Source organism: Lactuca sativa, chromosome 6 (genome assembly GCF_002870075.4).
Source record: "Lactuca sativa cultivar Salinas chromosome 6, Lsat_Salinas_v11, whole genome shotgun sequence".
NCBI lineage: Eukaryota > Viridiplantae > Streptophyta > Magnoliopsida > Asterales > Asteraceae > Lactuca > Lactuca sativa.
In genome coordinates, this window is record NC_056628.2 from 172296039 (window position 1) to 172309930 (window position 13892).

Sequence of the window (13892 nt, forward strand, 5' to 3'; positions counted from 1 at the left end):
TATATATATATATATATATATATATATATATATATATATATATATATATATATATATATATATATATATATATATATATATATATATATCGGCTCTTCAAGACGACACATCCTGAAAGATTGAACATAATATGTCATATATTAGTGTATTTTCTTTATTTGGTAATAGTTTAGTAAGTGTTTTTCTTTTAGTCTAATATTTAGTTTTATGAGCGGAATTTTATTCTGTTTAACCGGTTAACCAAACCAAATAAACCGTAATTGAGTAAACCTAAACCGAGTAAACTGAACCTTATTTAGTTTGCTTATGGTGACATTTAAGATATAAAAATAATCGATAAAAACGAACCGATTTAACTGAAATCTAAAAACCGAACCACATAACACCACAAATTGTTGCCCTTTTCAAAAGACTATTTGTAGTATTACTTTGTTAACTATATTTTAATTAAAACTATATTTTATTTATAAGTTATATGCTTCTAATATATATAATAAGGTTTAATGTATAGACACAGATAAAAGATTAGCTCAAAAGGATGGAATTTAAAAAAAAAAAACATGTGGCAACACTACTACAAAAAGCCTTATAGGACCCGGTTATATCAGTTAAATAACCCGGTTTTAAACCGGGTCTTAATGCCAGCGAGTCCTATGTGAAAAAAGAAATAAAACCCGGTTTTAAAACCGGCTCCAATCAGTCTGCAAAGGACGCGTTTTATTTTTACAACCGGGACATATAAGGGTACAAGAACACCGTTATATAAGTAGATAAGACCCGGTTCTAATCCTCCAAACCGGGTGATATAAATCCTTTCAATACTACTTTCATATGTAAAATAGATCCCAGTTCTCAGATAAACAACCGGGTCATTTCCTACATAATTTTTTTTTTAAATAAAATTTCATAAAAACAACAATATTGATACAAAAAAATCTTAAGTTTACAACTATTATACTCTTATTTTTGCATTTAACCAATAAAAAAGCCCCTACCTAAATTTCTAAATGAATTCTTACATATTAAGATCATTAAGATCCAATCTTACAAAACATCTAACGAGATGTCATATGTATCCAGTTGAGAGGTTTTTTGCATGCCCCCACCATAATCTGTTTTCATTCTCGGCAGTAGCAGCAAGCTTGCCCCGTAAGTGTCAAACAACCTTACAGTGATTTGAATGGCCACTTTCATCGTGTACAAAAGCTAAAAGCTTGAATCAGAGGACATTGACACAAACCTTTTTGCAATTACCCACAAGCATCAATATGCCTGCAATTATTCATGTTGTATATTGAGCCAAGCAAGGTAGATGTGCACCTAAAAACTCCTTTGCATCGTGTTCCTAAATGTCCATCAATATTCTAGGCAACTGGATGAGAGAAATAATCGCACATTTAAGAAAATTGTGGATACTGATGGGTTTTTGGGAATAAACAAATACATATGTTGCTAACGGTAGTCTTCAAACCTGATCTTCTTGGATGCAGTTACATCACTCCCTACATATTTATCAGATTCAGAAACTCACATATTCAAACATAATGCATGCCAATAATCACAAAATCACAAGAACTAATCAAATTCTTACAACTTCTAGGCACTCAAAAACAATGCTAGCAGCCTCGATCTTCTTTTGACTTTTCTAGTCTCAATTTCAATATCTCGTCTACCAAATTTTTGTGCTCTTCAAATATCATTTCCTGAATCATCGTCACGCTTAAACTTGGCTGGTCAGCATGAACCAAATATTTCTTAAAAAGGAGTGGTGTTTATTTCAGTGTACCTTTTATGATTTTTATGTTCAATAAAAACTTAGTCCATGTGTTTGTAGTAATGGTTCACGCCGTTCCACTACAAATAAGAAACACAAGTTCCTAAGTATAAATTTGAACACGTTAAATCGGAATGTTCAAATGCTTATAGTTTAGGATGAACACAATTAGAAGGGATTCAAACTAGAAGGCGGTGTTACAGCATGAACAACAATGGCAGTTTACTTACTACCATTTCTTCACTTGTATCTTCTGAAATCTCCTTTGAATTTATATATAACCACAAACATCAATAAGCTTCACTAGAGAGTCTGGTGGTTTTCTTCAACATCTGTTGATATGAGGTTCTAATTTTATTTGTGACTTCGTCTGCTGCTTTCATCAATCAATATTTGCCTACACATGAAACATAACATGCTCAGTTTGTCAACATATAACTGTTATGGAAGAGAAATGCAATTATGTTCGTTTCAAAGAAGTCACATTACCGAAGAACTCATCGTTTTCATTCTTTAGACCTTCAATATTTCACTATATTGCAACACTAAAAAATTATGTTTTCAAACGATGTCAGATCCCCAGCTAGTGCTAGACATGGAGGAGTATAGTATTTGCATAATCCATAATAAGTTAACTAAAGGAAGTATATGTAGCATCAAAACTTACATTGATTATGGATGAATATCTCACTGTTAATCAAGGGTTCTTGAATGCTATAGTGACTGTTGTTGCTATTCATTGCTAGCATATAACTAGAAAATATGTTTGGTAGATCCCATAAATTGTACATGAGAAAAAAGCAACCAATGAAACCATAATAAAGAATAAATGTTTGGTAAAACGTCAATACATTATCACATAGAAGAAGAAACGCCAATTACGTAAAGATTAATTAATAGAACGAGAGAACAGGCGAGATAGAAGAAGCAACATAGTACCTTGTTGAAAATAAACATTGTTCAATGGAAAATGACAAAAGAAGCTACTAACATTCTTGCAAAATATAGTTTCATTTCGCATTTTCCTATAAAAAATGATTAATGTATAAGAGAAAACAAGAATAAAATTAAGAAGCTTATCATGAAGAATACTCAAACATGTGAATGCCCTTTTAATTCCAGTTCTACCGCACTGTCATAGAGTCATCTTGCTCTCAATGTTCCTTAACACTACTTTATAGCAAAGTATGTACATAAATCATGTTAAAATGTCATAGTATTTACATACCCAGGTTAAGGAAGTAGAAATTAGAAAATGAAATATGATTCAAAGAAACAGATGCACCTCTATTTCTAGGTTAATTACCTTTTTTGCTCATCATCACATGCAACAAGATCGCTAATTCCAAACATTTTATTAACCAAGCCCCGTTTAACAGGCGACACAAATCGAGGAAGGCACAATTATGGTGGTAAGGAGTAGAGGTGGTGGTGACTAGGGTTTTGCAATTCATTTTTGTCCGATGAGAGAGTGCACAGGAGGAGGTTCAGGAAAAGGGGCTGTAATTTTTCAATTTTTTTGGCGTGCGGAATGGCGGGATGTGAAATAAAGGGCGCTAACATATTTTTTTTCATAACATTTGTATATTTTTATTTTGATAATATTAAATATTATTTTGATAACTAAAAAAAGGTTTTATGATGAAATTAAAAATGACGTCGGTTCATAATTATACTAGCTACTTTGTAAATGGTAACATTAAAACTTGAGACTTCTGAAAGAATAACATGGATAAATGTATGGATAAAATGTGTCTATGTGCAATTTGTATCATTTGAACCTAAAAAATACTATACTTTAGTTTTTAACTTGTGTGATAATTATTTTGATATTAGTTTAAAGTTTAATTAATAAATAAATATTATAAGATTTTATCACAAATATTATTTTTCTATTCAAAATAAAGATAGTTAAAAGACTAAACTGCACAAATGGTCCCTATGGTTTGCTCAAAATTACCACTTTGATCCAAAATATTTGGACTAACACCAAAGGTCTAAAGTTTTAATTTTGCTGCTTATTTGGTCCAATCTGTTATGATTTTTTTTTTTCAAAATGACCGATTTGCCCTTCATAATATGATTTTCCTTTTTTTCTTAATTGTTTTTCTGGTTTTCATATTTAAAAAAATAAAAAATACAAATAAATCTCTCTCTCCCTCTCCCCCTCCTCTCCCTCTCCCTCTCCCTCTCTCTCTCTCTCTCTCTCTCTCTCCCCAAACACAATCCAAAACACACCATAATTCTAAAGTTCTTCAAAAAAAAGACATACATACAAAACAAACAAACTCATAAATCTAAAACATTTCTAGAACTAAATAAACCAAAAATCCTAAAATCGAATGTGAAGCACCAAACAAACCCAGAAAATGAATATGAAATCATATGTTCTTAAAAAATATTTCTGGAACTAAAAAACATAAAACAAATCTGTAATCGATTTGTGTGTGTGGGATCTATCAAGAAACATCACCCATTTAACAGGATCCATTGGACAACATTTGGTTTCTCCCTTGAAATTTGATTGTAAGAAAGATCAGTAACCTGAATAGAAAACCCAATCGACTTTAACCCGCCATTAAAATCGATTTACAACCAATTCGATCTCGTCGTAAAGGTGGAAGCACCGGAAAAAACAACAACGAGATCTCAACTACATGAAGAACTCGAACTCTAAACCAAATCAACCCTAATCCCACCATTTTCAACCAAATCAATGGCAGCAGCTCTGCAAACCCTAATATACTACCGTCGGACACAACCAAACACCATTCATCATCTTCTCTACCCTTATCTCTCCATTACAGCCTACAACCCATCATCTTCTCCATCGGTGGATCTGTTCGTCACCAGATCTAGGTTTGCTAGAGTTTGTAGAGGTGGCGGTGGATTCGTGTATCTCCAACGATGACATCCATGAAACCCTAGCCACCATGAACATCCCATATTTGTGTCCGAGGGAGTATCAGATAAAGAAGAAGGTAGATGAAGAAGCACAGTTTGTTGGTGGATTTGAATTAGATACACGAGGGATTTGAATCAAATGTCGCTATGAACATCTCCAACATGATGAACGGAGGTGATGGTGACGGATTGGGAGATGTTGAAGTTCAGATGCAAGAGGGGTGAGAGGAAGATATTCATGGGTTGAGGCCAAATTTCTTTTGATTTTCATACACACACACACTAAAACCAGAGAAGATTAATGGTGTTAACGTTTTAGACGTGGGAACTTACGAACATGGTTGTGTGGCGAATATAGGTTGCCATTTTTGGGACTAAATCCCCTTTTGATGCCTTATTGTTGTTATACAAGCATCAAGTTTCGGACTTTATGTGACATTCATGCTTGGGAAGGCTAGATCTAGGGTTTAGGGAAACATATCTGACCTCAGGAGGCCAGTAGAGGTTGTGCGTGGCATGAACTCGCCGAGTTGTTTTGGGACTCGGCGAGTAGGGCTAGGGTTTCATGTAAATTGCTCAGTGAGTAGACTTGCCGAGTTGGGGAATGACTCAGTGAGTCAGAAGGGGTTTAGAGGACTGGAGTTCAAGGCGGTACTCGCCGAGTTGTTCTTGAGACTCGACGAGTTGAGTCGGGGTGGCCCCGCGATTCATGCCTGGTATGACTCGTCGAGCATAGGGAGGGACTCGGCGTGCCAAGCTGGACAAGTGTTAGAGAACATGTGTGAACTCGCCGAGTCACCAGGGTGCACTCGGCGAGAAGGGTCAAAGTGTGACCATTGACTTTTATTGACTTTTAGGGTTTGGTCAACAATGGAGTACTTGTGTCGAAAGGGGGGGGGGGGGGGGGTAAATAGTCTTTTACTCTTCTGAGGGTGCCAACGGCAGGTTGAGTCTAGTCTCGAGAGTTATATTTCTACGAGTATTTGCTTTATGTAAATAGGCGGAGACTAGGCAATATTTCTACCGAGTCAGAGATTTACCGAGACGCCTGAGGTGAGTCTTCTCACTATACTTTACCTAGTGTAGTAATAGAGTTATGTGACAGTGTATTTTAGAGTTATGTGCTAGTGTATTTGCATGTTATTTATGTGTTGTGATTTATTGTATGTGATATGCATGATTCAGAGTTTACAGAGTAGGACCAGTGGGTCCATAGAGTTAGGACCTCCGGGTCCATAGAGTTAGGGCCAGAGGGCCCACAGAGAGTTGGGGCTGGAGGGTCCCACTGAGACACATTGACCAGAGGATCAACAGAGTTATAGCCTCGAGTGGCTAATATATGTTAGAGTGGTATTTTGGGGAACTCACTAAGCTTATGCTTACAGTGTTACGTGTTATGTGTTTCAGGTACCAGTGATGACCACGGAAAGGCGTCGTCTTGATTCGTATACAAACATGAGATTTTATGTATTTTGATCTTGGGAGATGTTTTGTGAAACAAAGACATGATTCTATGACATTTTATGAATGAATGAGTTGTAAAAATGTGTTTGGAAAATGCAATTTTTTTTTAAATTTTACGGCGTTACAGATCAGGAATGTTATTCAGATGATAGGAGGAGGCTAGGTCGGGACGTCATGCACGAGCGTTTATCTGACTTCGTACGAGGTGAGTCTTCTCACTATACTGTACCTAGGATGGTATCTATGTGTGACCGGAAGGTCTTATATGCTATGAGATGTAAGTGATGTATGTTGTTATATGATATGTATGTGTTATGTATGTTATGAATGATAAGGAACGGAAGGTCATTATGATGTGGACCGGAACGTCAGGATGTTATGGACCAGAAGGTCATTACGGGTAGGACCAGAAGGTCTACCAGGGTTGTAGGATGGAAGTCCTACGAGACAAAGTGACCGGAAGGTCTTATAGCCTTGAGTGACATATGTGCGTATGTGGTATTTTAGGGAACTTACTAAGCATTTATGCTTACAGTTGTTGTGTTATGTGTTTCAGGTACTAGCGAGGATCGCGGGAAGGCGCCGGCATGATCCGTACACACTCATGGAGTTTATGTCTTGAGATTCTGGGATATGTTTTGTTATGATAACATTGGATACACTATGTTTTGATATTATCTTATGAATAAAAGTATGTTTTAAAAATGAAAAATTGTTTTAGAAATTTACGTTGTTACAAAATATTAGGGTATCCTCCTGACGGACCTACTCGTCGAGTCCAGACTTACGACTCGTCGAGTAGACCACTAAAGACCCGCATCAAATCTAGCATTTACTCAAAGAGTTAGGGCTACTACTCGTCGAGTAGCATTTACAAAATGAATGCTTTAACAACTCAATGCGTACCAAGAACAGGACGTTACACAACAACATCCTTCTTGGCCCAAGTTTTCAACAGATCGCGCAACAAGGTCCCTCTATTGGTCCACATCACTCCCAAGTGCTCCACACCTCTTCGAGGTGCTCCAAACCCCCTTCTGTACGATCTGTTACTTTGGCACTTGATCCATTCATTTGTCAGGTGATCCATTCCTTTCTCAAATGATCCATTCATTTGTCACATGCTCCATGAACCTCAAGTGCTCCATTAGATATAAGTGATCCATGTTGGACAAGACTTCATAAATCAACATTGATTTGTTTCATTTTCCCTACCTTTTCAATATGCCTATGTCCCATCTCCTGTCACCCTCCTCATATTGAAACATGGAGGCCGTGTCTAGAAACAAGGAAAAAATATGGAAAACCAATAGGCTTTATTATGAATACCCATTATCTATTAGTTTTATTATCAGTGCCTCATTATCTATTCTTCAAAAACATCATTAAACATGTTAGTTTCTAAAATGACTCAAGGACATTATGAAAAACTAGATGGCTTTATTGTCCGAAAACCTTAATGAGAAACTAAAGTGTTAGAAAACTATTTTATCGACAATGGAAATCTCATTCAATTAATAGGAAGAAGCAATTAATTGCTATTCAAGAGGGGAAGTGAAAGATTACCAAATTACACTTGATCCTTTCATCATCACCACTACTACCACCTTTGTCACCACCATCCATCACATTCGCCACAACCCACCACCTACTACCTATGTCACCACCTCCTCATCCACCATCACCGCTACCTCCATCTCAACCACCTCCGTAACCATCACCACTACCAAACACCACGACTACCTTTTCCATTACCTTTGCCACCTCCCACTACCATCGCCATCACAACCACCACTGTCATCACCACATCCACCATCACTGCTAGCTCCACCTCTACCTCCTCTATAACCACCATCATCGCCACCACCACTACCTATGCCACCACCTACTACCATCGCCGCTATCATCCTCGCCACAAGAAGGGGAATTATGTTGTTTTATATTATTCTACTTCCATTACTTACCAACCAAAATGGATATAAAATTGGATTCAAATTCAATTTCCTGCAAACTAAATAGAATATGAAATTGGATTCCAAATATTAACAAATTTCAATTCCTTTGTAAACATTTTGAAAACCAAACATCACCTTAAACTGAACTTGCAAACTAAAAAAAAAAAAAACTCACCAAACATTTTTTCAATTTACTCTATTTTTTATACATTAGAAATTTTCAACAAAAAAAATCATATCATATATCAAACAAAACAATATATTCAATAATTTCAATACAAAATACCACAACCTAATAACTTAAAATAAAATAACAAAAATAATTATTATCACTGATCTCATATTTGAGAAATAATTTAATAACTAATGTCTTAAAATTATTTTATACATATGTAAAATAAATAATTAAATATTATTTTTTATTTCCCTCCAAAATCAAATTATCATTCCCGCTTCCAAAATCAATTTATCATTCCCGCTAATGGATTTTCGTTTCTCAAATGAACTTTGCTTTCCCTCCAAATTTCAATCTCTAACTAGTTTGATACTAAGAAGGGGATAAATTGAAGACAGGTAAACACCATTAATTCTTCATCTATGTCTAAAAGGCCCTATAGCCCCAAAAGAGCAAGGATCGATGATACTGGTTGGTCGTATGTAAAATATTTCATGTTTTTCTATTTGATTATATGCAAAAGGAATTCAACTGTCAAAATTGCGAATCATTTCTATTGCTGAAGAAAATAGCTTGGTTCTATTTTTGTGTAACGATTCTTATATTTTTGGTCCTCCTTACAAATTGGGTACTTATTTTTGCCATTTTTATTCTATATGTGTTTGCAACTATGCGTTTTCTATGATCCCATTTCAAACTTTACCTAGATTTTGTTTAAAATAATCATAACCGATTCAACTGCATTTAAATTTGTAGATTTTTAATTTGACGTGGGGGATTATAAATGATAAAATTATGAATTTCTGAACTGTGTTGTTATGAATTTCTAACTTGATTATTATAATTCTATCATGATATTGGCAGCTGCATGAACAGTTGACACAAGAAACATTGAGCTTGTTGGAGTTCTTAGAAAAATATAATATAAGGATTGTTAAGCCTTGTGTGTAGGTTATACACATATACTTTGTTTGGCTTGAATGACATAAAATGTTCTCGATCTCCAATTTGAAGCTCAAGACTTATTATATTGTCCCTTAAATCTAATTGACTATTTTTTGTTCATTGTTTACATTAAGTTTAATGGATTTTAAACACAAGCCTAATTCATTTTCCGTTTCTGTTTAAATGAATTTTAAAAGCTAATCATATTTTACTTCAATGGAAATAAAATATATAGTTTAATTTATTAATAGACAATCAATACAATCTTGAAATGCCGATTACTTAAATGCACTTGAACGCAAGAATTAATGCCCAATTCAGTTTGAGCTTCAAGTTATTATCTCAATATTTGAGTTTGAGTTTCATATTATGTACACCAGATTGGCTCGAGTACACTCCTAGACACAAAACCCGAAACGGATCCTATAGCCCTTTTATAATTTGTGTTTGACAGTCATAGAACTCGGTTGTATATTAGAAAACGGGTCTTATTATCATACGGATAAAAGTCCCGGTTGTAGCAGCAGAAACCGGGTTATCTAAGATGGATATAAATCCCGGTTATTTGTTTGACGCCGAGTCATATAAACTTGCCCTTTATAAAACCCGGTTTTTACAAAATAAGACCCGTTTTTTCCAGAAACCGGGTTCCATATGGCGGGTCTTATTTGTTTTTTTTGTAGTAGTGCAAATCATATTCAAAAACATTCATGTTCTTTATCCCATTAAATATAACTTTGCACAGAGTGGGTCTCGGTGTTCCTTGTCGGATCCAAGTTGGACTCGGCAAACACCATGACTCCACCTTGGTAAGTGTTGTTTCACGACGTAACTCGTCAAAAGTTTACCAAGTTTAATGCCCTCCCCTCACCCAATGAGCTAACTACTTAAGTTTTAAAAAGTATTTATTTTTTAATTATATATAAATACAACCTTACATTTCTTTACAGAAGATAGAATAACTATGTCAAAAAAATACCGAAAACGCTCGTAGGAAAAAGAAGGTGTATACAAAGAAATCGTGAAGTTGCTCACCAACACCTTATGTAAGATTATTTTGATGAACACGCAACTTTTCAATGATTTTTTTACAGCGGTTCCGTATGGACAAACACTTGTTTTGGTGTATATTCAAAGACATCATGGAAGTGTGTTCATATTTCCAACAATGTGCAAATGCTAGATGTATATTTTATTGTACTCTCTTACAAAAATGCATGGTTTCACTTCGTCAACTAGCATATGTCACTTTAGGATATCTGGACGTACCGCACAACAAAGCCTTCAAAATTTTGTTAGTTTTTCATGAAATTGCATGGTCCATGATATTTTCACAAACCTAATTGTAGTGACATCCTACAGTTATATGTCATGATTTAAATGTACATGGCTTCCCTTGAATGTTAGGAAGCCTAGATTGCGAATGAGGCAATTTCCTGAATGCATATCCAAGCAATAGACCCGAGGCAATCATTGTTATCCAACAATCATACTTGAAGTTGTGGCCTCACATGATTCGTGGATATAACATGCATTCTTTGGTTTTGTTGGTTACACTGAATGACGTAAATGTTCTTAAACTGTCTTCGTTATTCGATGACATGTATAACGAGGCTGCAATTTATTCTTCGCTTATTGTGCGTGGAACGCCAAATTAGTACGATTATTATCTTTTGGATGAGATATATCCAGAGCGTTTTTTTTTTTTTTTTTTTTTGTGAATTTGTTGTCTTCTCCAAATTATTGAAGAAAGTTGAAGGTTAAGAGAGCACAAACGAAGTCAATGAAAGATGTTGGACAGGCATTTGACGCTCTTAAAAAGCATTGGCATATACTGAAATACCCTGCAACTTTTTTTTGAAGAAAACAATGAGTGAGGTGATGTATACATGTATCATAGTACATAATATAATCCTCAAAGATGAAAGAAATGCCATATGTGGATATAATGAAAAAAGAGATCGTTCCACCGACACATGCATTAGAGGTTGAAAGCGACGAGTACTTGGCCAGAAGAAAAATAATTCATGATGTTGAGATCCATCATAGTCTTCGTAGAGACTTCACGGAACATATTTGGACCATTGACAACATCGATCTTAACGTTGACCTGATCGATCATTTAGAAGGTCAAATTTTCTGAAGAATATGACCTTTATGTTTTTCTATATTTCATTTATAAATTTCTAGATTTCGTAATTATAATTTCCATGTTTTTTATTTTTAAATTAATATGTTGTTTTTTAGGTTTGTTGTAATTTTCTTTCACGTTTAATGAAAATTTTACTTTATTTAAATAATTTTTTTAAATTGATTATTTTTAATATAAATTACTTTTAGAAAAAATAAATAGCATGACAAATATGGCAATCTATGCCCTCTAAATGACAAACTTTTGTAGCAGCATGACAAATCCTACATGGCGTCTACGTGGATTGTGTCAAATGTCACACTACTCCCTCTAAACTAGTTTATTGAACACAATTCTTTTTTGGAGGGGGGGGGGGGTGTTGTTCATAAAAATAGGAAGATAATAACTCACTCAAGTACTACTAGCAAGCATAATATTCTATCGCAATCACCTACGGATAATTCCCCAATTGACTATTGTTGCTACGGGTATGATAAAAAATCAAAACTTAATAAGCAAACCGCACCCAATGATGTCTTGTTTATTTGGTTTTTGGTTAATTCGGTTTAGTTAACCAAAATAAGGATACCTTATTTTGTTTGAATTTGGTTAAATTTTAATTGTTTTGCTTGAACCAAAAAAACCTAGTAAGCTATTTAATATATATATATATATATATATATATATATATATATATATATATATATATATATGTGTGTGTGTGTGTGTGTGTGTGTGTGTGTGTGTGTGTGAGAGAGAGAGAGAGAGAGAGAGAGAATTAACATTTGATATATAAATTTGTTCATTAGTTACTAAAATTTTCATAATAAGATTATGGATTTATTAACCATTGTAAATTTATAATTGTTTTATATTTTGTATTAGAAAGAAAAAAAAAACAAATTAACTGAATCCCAGTTCTCCTTCCGTCATTTATCTCGGCTTCATATACGATTAAAGTTATATTAACTTATCTCTACCAACTTGTGTGTCTGCATCGACTCTTCAAGACGACACATCATGAAAGATTGAATATAAGATATATATATATATATATATATATATATATATATATATATATATATATATATGTTAATGTGTTTTCTTCATTTGGTAATGGTTGAGTAAGTGTTTTTTCTTTTAGTTTAATATTTATTTTTACGAGCGGAATTTTATTTGGTTTTAATCGGTTAACCGAACCGAATAAATTATAAACGTGTAAACTAAAACCGAGTACACTGAATAAAATGTAACCCTTATAAACAACCATTTTAACAAAATAACCAACATTTTTTTGGTAAAATGACCACTTTCTCCGAAACATAGAATTCTGAAGCTGTGGTTTTCGTTATGGAGTACCTATTGCGGCTTCACGTCATTCGAACATCGATAAATTACCTGATATGGTTTCAGTATATTATCGGGTTGATATGTTTCAGACTGCCTACCAGACATAAGTTATGCACCTTCTTCCCCCTCCATCTGAATATGAAATATCAGACCCTTTGATTGTAGTTTTATTGCCAATGTAATTTCTATTAATTATGTTTGTAATCGATTTACAGTGTGTAATGAAAGAAAATATTATTATTGCCCTAATATTTGTTACATATTAGAAAGATAGAAGAAAAATTTACAAGTACCATAGTAATACTAATAAACAAGCAAACATTATACTATTAAAAAGATTAATAAGCATTACAGAAGGAAAACTTAGTTGATGAACAAAAAGCTTACAACTTGTACATAATTATTCCAAAAAAATAAAATCCAACTACAAATTAATGTTATCTTCAAGTGCAAATTTTGGGTTTCAAGTTTCTTCTTCGATCGAAATAAGTTAGTTATTATCAACGAATTATTGTCTTTTGCTTTGTCAACCCAATAGATAAACCCTGACTGTGGTCCCTGAAAATTTAAGATTAAACACATGACGTGTATTGTGTAAATTAATATTAATTCAAAGAAAAATTATAGAAGGATAATCCACATACCACTTTAGGACAAGCATAAAAAGCAGTCCATGGTTATTTCTACTCGTTGATGACCTTATAATACCTTCAGAGCCACAATCAAAGTATGGCATTTCCTTGGATTATGAGAAATGAATTTTTAGTAGAAATTTTAACAAGGTAAAGAGTTTATACACTTGAATTCCTTTATTTAATGGTATTTATTATAGTAGCCGTGAACTCTGAGGCATCAACAACTGACAAAAGACCCAGCACACCTCTATATATACTGGACCTGGACCGAACTTGGGTTTACGGCTGTAAACTACACATAGACTACCACAAGCTATAAATTGACCAAAAGAACCTATTACATAAAAGCCTAGATCACACCACTAATTAGACCTTTCAATCTCCCCCTTGGTTTGGTGCTAGCTTTAAGTCAATCTTTGTCCACGATCATTATATCATCTAGCCCCATAGCTCCATTCCATATCCATTTGTTGATAATATCAACAGCCATCGTGTGTATTCTTTTTCAGTAGACTCAAAAATCTCCTCAGCAACCTGAATCTGGAAATGGCTCAAATGA

At 34.1% G+C, this 13892-nt stretch overlaps 1 long non-coding RNA gene across 7 annotated transcripts; it reads right to left on the reverse strand.

The window, feature by feature from the left end:
- Window positions 1–942: 942 nt before the first annotated feature.
- LOC111901909 (uncharacterized) lies at window positions 943–3288 on the reverse strand. Of its 7 annotated transcripts, XR_006184490.2 has the most exons (8): window positions 3081–3288; window positions 2714–2799; window positions 2442–2527; window positions 2264–2319; window positions 2005–2171; window positions 1787–1854; window positions 1592–1703; window positions 943–1502 (listed from the first exon to the last, which is right to left on the reverse strand). It is a non-coding gene; the product is annotated as an uncharacterized LOC111901909 (long non-coding RNA). The 7 variants fall into 7 exon arrangements; XR_006184491.2 differs by lacking the exon at window positions 2714–2799; XR_002853636.3 differs by having other exon boundaries at window positions 2442–2799.
- Window positions 3289–13892: the final 10604 nt, after the last annotated feature.